This window comes from Mastomys coucha, unplaced genomic scaffold, assembly GCF_008632895.1.
Source record: "Mastomys coucha isolate ucsf_1 unplaced genomic scaffold, UCSF_Mcou_1 pScaffold17, whole genome shotgun sequence".
In the NCBI taxonomy this organism is placed as follows: domain Eukaryota; kingdom Metazoa; phylum Chordata; class Mammalia; order Rodentia; family Muridae; genus Mastomys; species Mastomys coucha.
The window spans coordinates 5,907,932-5,920,980 of NW_022196899.1; positions in this window are offsets into that span (position 1 = coordinate 5,907,932).

Consider the following 13,049-nt stretch of genomic DNA (forward strand, 5'->3'; position numbering starts at 1 on the left):
TGTTGACCGAGTCTCACTCTATAGCTCTGGCTATTCTAAAACTCGCTATGTACACCAGGCTAGCCTTGAACTTACAGAGACCAGCCTGCTTCTGCTTTTCTGAGTGCTGGGATCAAACACATGCACCCCTACACCTGCACATTTTAGATAAGATTTAGATAAGAGCTAGTCAAGGTCTAACATATTGGTAACAGAAATCTCCATGGAGTTTCATCTAAGGCCAAAGCAGCCTGCCTTTTTATAACATCTGAGTCAATCAACAGCCCATTGTGTAATGTGTGCTAAGAGCTAGGCATCATTTGCTATACGTTGATTAGGAATTTTGTTTGTCCCATCTTTTTGTCTGAAAAAAAAAATCATTTAATACTTTTGGTTAAAAAAAAAAATACCATTTGCAAATGCATTTGTATATTGAAGCCCGGGTTTTTCAAATCCTCGTTGATATTTAACTGTATTTGACACTTATATTGTTTTAAGCTATTCTTTAGAATGTGTTTACATTGGAGTGTGAGACGGGGTTAGAAGTCCCCCCCCCCCGTATTGCCTTACTATATAGCATTTCTTATGTTCTCAAAGAAAAGAGTAGCAGCCCAGAAAACGGACTCTGTGCAGAGCTTGGTCCTTATCCTTTGCTACAACGGGTACGTGTTTTTTATAAAATGTTTTCCTTTCCTCTCTTGAGTGAGTCAAGGAAAGAATCCGCATCCTTTCACAGCATCAGCAGACAGGTCTATGAGCACAAGCTTTGTCAGAGATGCCTATGCACGTTCCGCACATCTACACAGAGCCACCACCACCCCTGCCCCCATGGCTGGTTTCCTGAGAGCATAGAAGCTGTTGTCCCAGCCTTTTCCCTACTTGCCTTGCCAAGCTATTCAAATAGCATTCTTGCTTTCTCACAAATCACTCCCAGGGACACTGTCCTCACGAGGTGACAGATGGCTTTCTTTTTTTTTTTTTTTCCCTGTGTCCTTTGACATACTTCTGAGTTCCTCTTAAGTACAGAACAGGGACTATTTTAAATCAAGCCAGTGAGACATCCCCCTCAGTTCCCATCTTCGTGTTGTGTATTCGAGTTCATGGATTGTCTTTATTTAAAAATGTGTTTATAACAAAATAGGGTGCAACGTTGGTGTTTGGCAGCTGCGAATATACCAGAAACATCAAACTATAGTGAGTAGGCATTCTTTTTCAAATATATATTATTTTGATTAGTGAATAGCTGCCTAGGGCTATGATTTTAAAATGGGAGTTTAAAATTTATTAATTAGAAAGCATATGAAGCTGTATGGTAACATATAAATTCTATGTCACCTTTCTCAAAAAAAAAAAAAGTCATCATTCCCTCATGGAATATAAAGTATATTGTTGCTAATAAATTTATCACTCTGTTTTTCTCTTTGTTATACTCCTTTAATAATTTCAATTTTATAGTGACATTTAGAAAATAATTAGAAAAGACAGAGGTTATATTGAGCTTATAAAATCAGCATATTAGCTCAATAATACATACATATGTATATTATTTTAATGTCTCTTTGCTGTGTTTCCTATTGAGGCTTGCAAGAGAACTGACTCTCAAACAGTCAGTTTAAATCCTCTCTCCCCGCTTCCACTCCCTGTCTCTACAGTTGGAAATACTGCCCGGAGTATCTGAACACAACTTTCTGAGTCACAAGAGTCAAAATTATTTAATTTTCTCAAAGATCCATCATTATGTATTACCATTAATTCATTTTTAACAAGTATTTAGGAAGTGCCTCTGTCTTGTATAAGGCACCTGTATCAGATGGGACTCTCCAGTCTTCTCACATCTGGCAACTGTTTTCCGTATACAGGTGCATTGAAGCAACAGAAATCAATGCTACTAGACAACCTCAGAACCCAGTTCTCCCACCACACCAAGCCTTGGATACCCCAACACACCTGAAAAGCAAGATGCAGATCTGAAATCCCATCTCATGAGTATGAGAGAGGAAATTAAGAAGGACATAAATAACTGACTTAAAGAAATAGAGTGAACACAGGTAAACAAGTAGAAGCCCTTAAAGAGGAAACAAATAAATCTCATAATGACATACAGGAACGGAACGTGACCCTCCTCCAGCTAAGAGCTGATTCTTTCAGACCTTGCCTTACCACAAATAGCCACGCCTTTCTCTAAGCTCCTGCAAATAGCCACGCCTCTCTCCAAGTTCCTGTTCCGCTGGAAGTCCCGCCTCCAGATACTGAAGATGAAGATGTTGATTGGGCCCTGGGTTGCTGACAGACTGGGGGAGGGGTTTTTCTCTGCCTACCTGCTTGTAACAAAGAGAGATCAACAATGATGGAGGACTGAAAGCACACCATGCCTCTGTCTCATTTTTTAACCCCTTCCCGCATACCGGTTCCCTTAATTTTTCACAGGCTCTAACTCCCATTCCAGAAGACCCATTCATGTGTGGCTACAGGCAGCCACACAGGAAAACACAATCAAACAAGTAAAGGAATTGAACAAAACTGTCCAGGATCTAAAAATGGAAATAGAAATATTAAAGAAAACACAAAAGGAGACAACCCCGGAGATGAAAATCTAGGTACAGAGATCAGAAGTCAGGCTGGTGAAGTGGCTCAGCAGGTAAGAGCACTGACTATTCCGAAGGTCCTGAGTTCAAATCCCAGCAACCACATGGTAGCTCAAAACCACCCATAAATGATACCTGACGCCCTCTTCTGGTGCATCAGCTACAGTGTATGTATAATAATAAATAAATCTTTAAAAAAAAGAGAGAGATCAGAAGTCACCAGCAGAATACAGGAGATAGAAGACAGAATCTCAGGTGCAGAAGATACCCTAAAAGACATTGACCCAACAGTCAAGAATAATACAAAAAGCAAAAGGCTCCTAACTCAAATCATTTAAGAAATACAGGACATGATGAAAAGGTCGAACCTGAGAATAATAGGTATAAAGAGAGTGAAGATTCCCAACACAAAGGGCCAGCAAACACCTTCAACAAAATCATAGAAGAAAACTTCCATAACCTAAAGAGAGATACCCATAAACATAAAAGAAGCCTACAGAACACCAAACAGATTGGGTCAGAAAAGAAATTCCTCCCATCACATAATAATTTTAACACAAAATGCAGAAAACAAAGAAAGAATACTGAAAATGGTAAGGGGAAAATGTCAAGTAACATATAAAGGGAAATCCATCAAAATTACACCAGACTTCTCAACAGAGATTCTCAAAGTCAGAAGATACTGGACAGATGTCATATAGACTCTAAGAAAACAAAAATGCCAGCTCAGGCTACTATACCTAGCAAAATTCTCAATTACCACAGAGGGACAAGCCAAGTTATTCCATGACAAAACCAAACTTAAACAATATCTTTTGACCAATTCAAACCTACAGAGGATAATAGAAGGAAAACTCCAACACAAGGAGGGAAACTACACCCAAGAGAAAGCAAGAAACTGATCTTCTCACAACAAATCCAAAAGAAAAGAATAACACAAGTATAATTGCAGCTCTAACAACAAAAATAACAGGAAGCAACAATCATTCGTCTTTAATATCTCTCAACATCAATGAACTCAATTTCCTAATAAAAAGACATAGACAAGTAGGCTGGATACTTAAACAAGACCCAGCATTTGGCTGCATACAGGAAACACACCTTGATGGCAAAGACAGACACTACTTCAAAGTAAAAGCCTGTAAAAAAAATTTTCCAGGCAATGGTCCTAAGAAACAAGCTGGAGTAGCAATTCTAGTATCCAATAAAATAGACTTTCAACCAAAAGTTATCAAAAAAAAAAAAATGGGGAAGGATACTACATCCTCCTCAAAGGAAAAAATCTACCAAGAGAAAGTATTAATTGTGAACATCAATGCCACAAATGCAAAGGCACCCACATATGTAAAAGAAACATTACTGAAGCTCAAAGCACACATTGAACCTCACACAATAATAGGAGGAGATTTTAACACCCCGCTCTCACCAATGAACAGATCATGGAAACAGAAACTACACAAAGACACAATGAACCTAACAGAAGTTATGAACCAAATGGACTTAAGATTTATCTACAAAACATTCCATCCTAAAACAAAAGAATACAACTTCTTCTAAGCACCTCACAGTACCATCTCCAAAATTGACCATACAATTGAATATAAAGCAAGCCTCAACAAATACAAGAAGATTGAAATAATCTCATGCATCCTATCAGATCATCATGGCCTAAGGCTGTTGTCTTCAACAACGAAAAAAACAGGAAGCCTACATACACATGGAAGCTGATAGCTCCATAACTTGGTTAGGGAAGAAATAAAGAAAGAAATTAAAGACTTCTGAGAATTTAATGTAAATGAAGGTGCAATATACCAAAACTTATGGAACTCAAAGCAGTGCAAAGAGGAAAACTCATAGCTCTGAGCACTTCAATAAAGAAATTAGAGAGAGCATACACAAGCAGCTTAGCAACACATCTGAGACCTCTAGAACAAAAAGAAGCAAATACACCCAAGAGGAGTAGACAGTTGAAAGTAATCAAACTCAGGGCTGAAATCAACCAAGTAGAAACAAAAAGAACTATCCAAAGAATCAACAAAACCAAGAGCTGGTTCGTTGAGAAAATCAACAAGGTAGATAAACCCTTAGCCAGACTAACCAGAGGGCACAGAGACAGTATCCAAATTAACTAAATCAGAAATGAAAAGGGAAATATGAGAACAGAAACTGAGGAAATTAAAAAAAAAATTATAAGATCCCACCACTAAAGCCTATCCTCAACAAAACTGGAAAATCTGGATGAAATGGACAATTTTCTAGACAGATACCAAATACTAAAGTTAAATCAAGACCGGATAAACCATCTAAACAGTCCCATAACCCCTAAAGAAATAGAAGCAGTCATCAAAAGTCTTTCAACCAAAAATAGCCCAGGACCAGATAGGTTTAGTGTAGAATTCTATCAGACCTTCAAAGAAGATGTAATACCAATACTTCTCAAAGTATTCCATAAAATAGAAGCAGAAGGAATGCTACCTAATACATTCTATGAAGCCACAGAAACACTAATACCTAAACCACCCAAAAGTGCAACAAAGAAAGAAAACTTCAGACCAATTTCCCTCATGAATATTGATACAAAAAATACTCAATCAAATTCTTGCAAACCAAATCTAAGAATACACATGCACCATGATCAAATAGGCTTCATCCCAGGGATGCAGGGATGGTTCAATATACAGAAATCCATCCATTTACTCCACTATATAAACACACTCAAAGAAAAAAAAAACATATGATCATCTCATTAGATTATGGAAAAGCCTTTGGCAAAATACAACACCTCTTCATGCTAAAAGTATTGGAGAGAATAGGAATTCAAGGTCTATACCTAAATATAATAAAAGCAATAGACAGCAAGCCCGTAGCCAACATCAAACTAAATGGAGAGAAACTTGAAGCAATCCCACTAAAATCAGGGACTAGGCAATGCTGCCCACTCTCTCCCTACCTATTCAATATAGTACTTGAAGTCCTAGCCAGAGCAATTAGGCAACAAAAGGAGGTCAAAGGGATGCAAATTGGAAAGGAAGAAAGATAGCACTATTTGCAGGTGATATAATAGTATACTTAAATGCCCCCCCTCAAAAGAAATCCACAAGAGAACTTCTAAAGCAACTTCTAAAACAACTTCAGCAAAGTGGCTGGATACAAAATGTACTCAAACAAATCAGTAGCCTTCCTCTACTCAAAGGATAAGTAGGCTGGGAAAGAAATTAGGGAAACGACACCCTTTTTAATATTCACAAACAATATGAAATATCTTGGTGGGGTGCTAACCAAACAAGAGAAAGATCTGTATGACAAGAACTTCAAGTCTCTGAAGAAAGAAGTTGACGAAGACCTCAGAAGATGGAAAGATCTCCTATACTCATGGATTGGCAGGATTAACATAGTAAAAATGGCCATTTAATCTAAAGCAATCTACAGATTCAATACAATCCCCAACAAAATTATAAGTCAATTCTTCACAGAGATAGAGGAATTCTCAAATTTATCTGAAATAACAAAGGATCCAGGATATCAAAAAACATTCTCAAAAATAAAAACTGGGGAATCACCACCCCTGACCTATACACCACCCCTGACCCTGTAGCTATACTACAGAGCAACACAGATTAAAAACCACATGGTATTGGTACAGAAACAGATAGGCAGATCAATGGAATAGAACTAAAGACCCAGAAATGAACCCACATACCTATGGTCACGTGATCTTTGACAAAGGAGCCAAAACCATACAGCGGGAAAAAGACAGCATTTTTAACAAATGGTGCTGGTTCAACTGTTGGTTAGCATGTAGAAGAATGCAAATAGATCTTATCTCCTTGTACAAAGCTCAAGTCCAAGTGGATCAAGGACCTTCACATAAACCCAGATATACTGAAACTAATAGAAGACAAAGTGAGAAAGAACCCCGAACACATTGGCACAGGGGAAATTTCCCTAAACAGAACACCCAATAGCTTCTGCTCTAAGATCAAGAATTGACGAACGGGACCTCATAAAATTGCAAAGCTTCTGTAAGGTGAAGGACACTGTCAATAGGACAAACGACAACCAACAGATTGGAAAAAGATCTTTACCAATATCCAGTATAAACAAACAACTCAAGAAGTTAGACTCCAGAAAACCAAATAACCCTATTAAAAATGGGGTACAGAGCTAAACAGAGAATTCTTCACTGAGGAATATCAAATGGCTGAGAAGCACCTAAAGAAATGTTCAACATCCTTAGTCATCAGGGAAATGCAAATCAAAACAACCCTGAGATTTCACCTCACACCAGTCAGAATGGCTAAGATCAAAACAGATGACAGCAGATGCTGGGGAGGATGTGGAGAAAGAGGAACACTCCTCCATTGCTGGTGGGATTGCAATCTGGTATAACTACTCTGAAAATCAGTCTGGCGGTTCCTCCGAAAATTGGAAATAGTTCTACCTGAGGACCCAGCTTCAAGACTCTTGGGTATATACCCCCAAAATGCCCCAATATATAACAAGGACACATGTTCCACTATGTTCATATCAGCCTTATTTATAATAGCCAGAAGCTGGAAAGAACCCAGATGTCCCTCAACAGAGGAGTGGATACAGAAAATGTGGTACATCTACACAATGGAGTACTACTCAGCTATTTAAAAACAATGACTTCATGAAATTTGTAGACAAATGGATGGAACTAGAAAGTATCATCCTGAGTGAGGTAACTCAGTCACAAAAGAACACACATGGTATGTACTCACTGATAAGTGGATATTAGCCAAGATAAAAGTTCAGAATTCCCAGGATACAATTCACAGACCATATGAAACCGAAGAAGAAAGAAGCTCACACCAAAGTATGGTTGCTACAGTCCTACACAGTAGGGGGAGGAGAATAAATTCTGAGAAGTTGGGGGAGGGGATCTGGGAGGGAGAGAGGAGGGGGAGGGAGAAAGGGGGGGCCAGTTCAGATATGGGAAGAGATGGGGGAGAACTACAGAGGTTCAGGAATTTGAAAGTAGGTGTATAACAGTAGGGGAGGAAGAACTGGAGGTAGCCACTAGAAAGTCCCAGACGCCAGGGACCCAAAAGGTTTCCAGAACCCAACAGGGAGGACATTAGCCAAAATACCCAGCAAAGGGGAGACAGAACCTGTAGAGTCCATATCCAGTGTATAGGCAAGGCCCCTGATTGAGGGATGGGGACACCCACACACCTCAAAAATATTAATCCAGAACTCCTCCTGTCAAAAGGAAATGCAGGGACAAAGAGTGAAACAGAACCTGAAGGAAAGGCCATCCAGAGACTGCCCCCCCGCCCCCCAGGGATCCATCCTATCTACTGACACCAAACTCAGACACTATTAGTGATGCCAAGAAGTGCTTACTAACGGGAGCCTGGTATAGCTGTTCCCCGAGAGGCTCTGCCAGAGCCAGACCAATACAGATGCGGATGTACACAGCCAACCATTGGACTGAGCACCAGGACCCCAATGGGGAAGTTAGGGCAAGGACTATAGGAACCAAAGGGGTTTGCAACCCCATAGGAAGAACAACAATATCAACCAACCAGAACTCCCAAAGCCCCCAGGGACCAAGCAAAGAGTACACAGAGGGTACCAGTGGCTCCAGCTGCATATGTAGCAGAGGATTGCCTTCAGTCTGAGGGAGCCCCTCGGTCCTGTGGAGGCTTGATGACCCAGGATAGGGAAAGGCTATGCTGCTGAGGCAGCAATGGGTGGGTGGGTGGATGTGGGAGCACCCTCATAGAGGCAGGGGAGGGAGGAGGGGGTAGGAGTCTTGTGGAAACTGGGAAGGGGGATAACATTTGAAATGCAAATGAATAAAATAACCAATAAAAAACCCACAAATTTTAAAAAGTACAGATTCATTGATTCACATTCAGTGAATTAATGCATAATATACCATAAAGCAGAGAACCTTCTCATGACATAGAATGTCTACCACTGTGACTTTTACTCTTGATGCTATTAGGGACAATAACAAAACTTGGTGCCCCTGCATTGTGTAGGGTAAAGTTTAAATACACACATCTACTATAGAGCTCGACTCTCAATACCCAAGAGTTAGAGGACTGACACTCAGTACCGGAGAGGGCAGGCAATTCTGCACAGGAGGCAGCACCTTAGGGTAAGGTCGAGAGTTGAAGCATGCAGCTGAAAGGATGCTGTAAGCAGAGAAGGTGGGACTGCAATGATGCAGCCTGCACATCCCAGGCTCCTGTCTGCAATCACAACATGGCATCCGCAATAGTGTCAGGGTTTGGTGCCCGCACATGGGATGAAGCTCTAGGTGGGGCAGTCTCTGGATGGCCTTTCCTTCGGTTTCTGCTCCACGTTTTGTCCCTGCATTTCCTCTAGACAGGAGTGGTTCTGGGTCAAAAATTCTGAAGATGGGTGGGTGGCCCTGTCCCTATGGAAGAGTTAGGGGAAGGACTGAAGAAGTTGGAAGTGATTACAACCCTACAGGAAGAACAAAATGATCAATTGGCTGAACTCTTCAGAGATCCCAGAGACTAAGCCATTAATCAAAGAGCATCCATGGGCTGGTCCATAGTCCTTGGCACATATGTAGCAGAGGACTGCCTTGTCTGGCCTCAGTGGGAGAGGATGCACCTAATCCAGTAGAGACTTGATGTCCCAGGGAAAAGGGATGCTGGGCTTGGGGTGGGGTGAGGGGGAATAGGTACGTGAGGGGAGTGGATGGGTGGGTATGTGGGAAGCACTCTCTCAGAGGCAGAGAAGAAGGAGGATGGGTTGAAGAACTCTGGGAGGAGTGACTGGGAAGGGAGTCAACATTTGCAATATAATATAACAATTTAACATTTGCAATTATAATATAATAATTTAAAATAAAAAACAAAGCAAAGCCTTCACATCCTTTGTCCGGTAACCTTGTGCTGGGGACAACATATCATGACAGGAACTGCCCAAAGCAGGCCAGGACAGAGACATCTCAGAAGCCCAAGGCAGCTCCTTGTTCCCATTTCTCCTATCCTTAGCCCTGGACAATGGCTGTATAGATTTCATTTGTGTGTGACTGCGTTTCAGTTGGCCTTGGTGTGCATAACTATTCTATCATATCTGACTTTCCTACTCCCTTCTCCTCTTGCTCTGGTGGATTCTGTGAAACTAGATGTTCCTTGATGTAATGATTCTTAATTAAAAATTGAGGCATGGGGCACGGCACAGCACAGTCCTTGTGGTCCACTGCACGCTGTGTGCTCTCATCTTGAAAACAGTGTAGTTAACTGTACAACGGGAGTTCCAGATTAATGTTTACCTTCCAAAGAAAGTTTGGAGAAATCATGTTTAGGAATATTAGAAACTGAAACAGAGCCACGTACTGCTAGAATCATACAGGGTCCATGACCAGAAAGTGAAGGAAGGAATTTGCTGGAATTATGAAAAAGCATTAATACGAGTGACACAATCATGGAATAAGGGAATACAAACATGGGGTACTTTAATTCAGGAAGGAAAAAAACTATTGAAGTTATGAAATGAGTTTTGCACAACATTTGAGAGTAGTTCCTTGTCTCCTTTGGATATGTATGGATAAGAAAGTATAGAATGCATAAAACTATATACTGGTAAAACTAAGTCAAAGCACTGGGATTCTTAGGAGAGTCAATGTGTGCAATGTGCAGATACAGAAAGCTAGCAGAACTATTGGGTTAAGGGTTAACTTGATTCTTTCTGGCCACTGCCTGGCAGCTTTGCCCATGTCATTTATCATTAGAGTTTCACAAGAAAATGCAAGTAGCTGGCCTCGGAGCTCTGAGCTCTGAAGTATAATAAAGTTTAAATAATGATAAGTTTGCAATTGTTATTATTTTGGCCACAGGCCAAGGAATAGGGGAAGCTTGAAACTTTGGGGAACAATTGTAAATTCTTCATTCTTTGTGGAATGTGCATATTCTTTTGAATTTGATTTGGTCATGATTATACAATGTCTTTTTTTCTATCTGCTCTTGGAGTATCACTAAAACACTGGGCCAACGTAAAGGCAAGAAGGGGTGTGGAGTGTGGAGAGAGAGTGTGAGGAGAGAGAATGTGAGGTATGCATGGAGAGAAAGAGTAAGTGAGATGTGAGGAGAGAGTGTGTGGAGGGTGTGTGTGGAAGAAGAATGCACAGAGTGAGTGTGTGAGTGTGAGAAAGGGAACGAACAAGAGGGCACCCCCCCAGCCCAAGGAGGGAGCAAAAGTGTGTGTGTGTGTGTGTGTGTGTGTGTGTGTGTGAGAGAGAGAGAGAGAGAGAGAGAGAGAGAGAGAGAGAGAGAGAGTAACTTTAAGCCTTGAAAAACTTGCCTGTCAGCTCGTACCAGAAAAGTTGTCTGCACGTATTTATTACGTGCCTTCCAGATATCCCTCTTCCAGGTGAGAACCCAGATCCTGTGTCCAGGCTGGACCCCAACCATGTTCGCTTGGTATGGGAAAATTACAGTGCATTCTTGAAAATAGCGCATAGTGGAAAAGCCAAAACCCATCGTATAAAAATAATCCCAGCCAAAAAAAATATAAAATTAGAGCTAACACTAAAAGTCAGAACTAAACTGGAAGCATAGACACAGGGTCATGAAAGGTCACTGGGATGTTTGATAGGAAAGCACAGCAGCTGAAAGAAGGTGCAGCATCAGAGAATTGTTGGGACAGGTGACTGTTGAACCCCCATAAATGGCCCATGTTCTTCTCCCCTTCCTCTCCTTTGAGCCGCACAGAGCAGTGTGGCACTCTGGCCACCTGCCCCAGCAGCACCTTGTAGGTCTTTAGGAATGTCCATACGTGGACCTTATCCAGCAATCAGAATCCCTTAGAGCTGGACATAAACACTCACGTTTACACCCTCCTGCACAATAGGAGACTTTGGGAGAGACCACGAACTGGCTGTTACTCAGAATCCATCTTTCAACTAGCTTTGGAACTCTTTAAGAATAGGCTTGGAGGCTCCATCCCTGTGCAGATGTTGACAGCCTACAGCTGGGCATAGGCCTGACACAGCAAGGGCATCCTCGGGGGCTGGAGGATGCTTACTCAGGTTTAGAAAACCATTGCCTAAGATTGTCTGGCTGGTGAATTATGCTTCTGCTGCTCGAATAAATGAAATAATTAGTCCCCTGACCTTTCCCAGTGTAATTACATAGGGATGGCGAGGTTATAATTTCATGCCATGAACCCCAGAAAGATCTAGAAAAACAAAGAAGCTGAGATGAAAGATGGCCCCGCTCATATTTGGCTGCCAGTAACTGATGGCCTTGGGAACGGAACAGCCAAGATGACCACAGCACTTATTAACTTGGTGTCTAACAAGGTAGACATTTATGCAGAGACCCTCCCGACACAGGACAAAGAATTGCCTTTGATCTAATCAATTGCATCAGAATCCCGGTCTCCCTCCTCCCTTACTGGCCCCAGAAATTCAGGGACCTCCCTTTGCCCAGGTTAATGCCTGTGTTTCCAGTTTGGAAAAGAAAGATCATCGTTTCCTACTGCTCATCTGCCAGGGTGATTAAATCTGAAACGTACCTCTCATCCGTAAGGACTTTGTGGGGGTGGGGGGGGAGGATGAGAGTTAGGAGGACTTCCCAAGGAAGCAGCTTAAACAGGTATGTTATGCCCCGAGTCCGCGGAAACCCAGAAGAGTCCAAGAATTGCGAAGACGGCTGCAACTTGCAAGAGTCTTATTGTTTCAAGTCTTGACTCGGATCACAAGTCCCCTACCTACGATGTAGGTGCTAAGCATGTGATGACGAGTTCAGAAAACACTGGGTTTATATACAGCGTAGTTAGGAATTTTTTGAATAAGAAACACCTCAGAGAGAGAGGTGGGGGGGAAGGGGGAAGGGAGAAGGGGGAGGGGGAGGGGGGAAAGAGGGAGGGGTGGGGGAGGGAGAGCTAGTTTTTTGGTGATACAGAGGCAGGAGGCTGTCTCAAGCTAGCATTTGGCTCCTCGGGATGTTTTCATTAAGGGGGGTTTTATGAGTAGTGCTATTCTAATGCCAGACTGGGTTCCCTCGGAGCAGCCAGAGATGGGGCGGGAGCCCTGAGCTTGCAGAAGGGAGGATGCAGCGCAGAAACCAGCTGCCAGCGCATGGTGCTGGCCGAGGGTGGGAGGGAAAATGGGAGCTGCTGCGGGAAGAAATGCAGGGCCAAACTGTCTGTACACAGCCCTGGGAGTGTCTTTGGTAAGGCTTTAACTGCAGAGAGTTTGCATCAGTGATTCCGGGGTTCTAATAGGTGATGCTTTCATTCCCAGGCACTCTTTCCTAAGGCTCACTTCTATAGCAACAACATTTTCAAAAGTTCAAATAAGAACAAAGTCAGGGTGGAGCCTGTAGCTCAATTCCTGGGTGATGGAGGTGAGGCTAGTTGGGAGGGGGAGTGGCGAGCTAGCTCGAATAGAATAAAGACCCTGCTGCGAGTTGCATCAGATTGGCTCCTGTCTGGTTTTGGGGGGATCACTAACATTTCCCTGACACTACA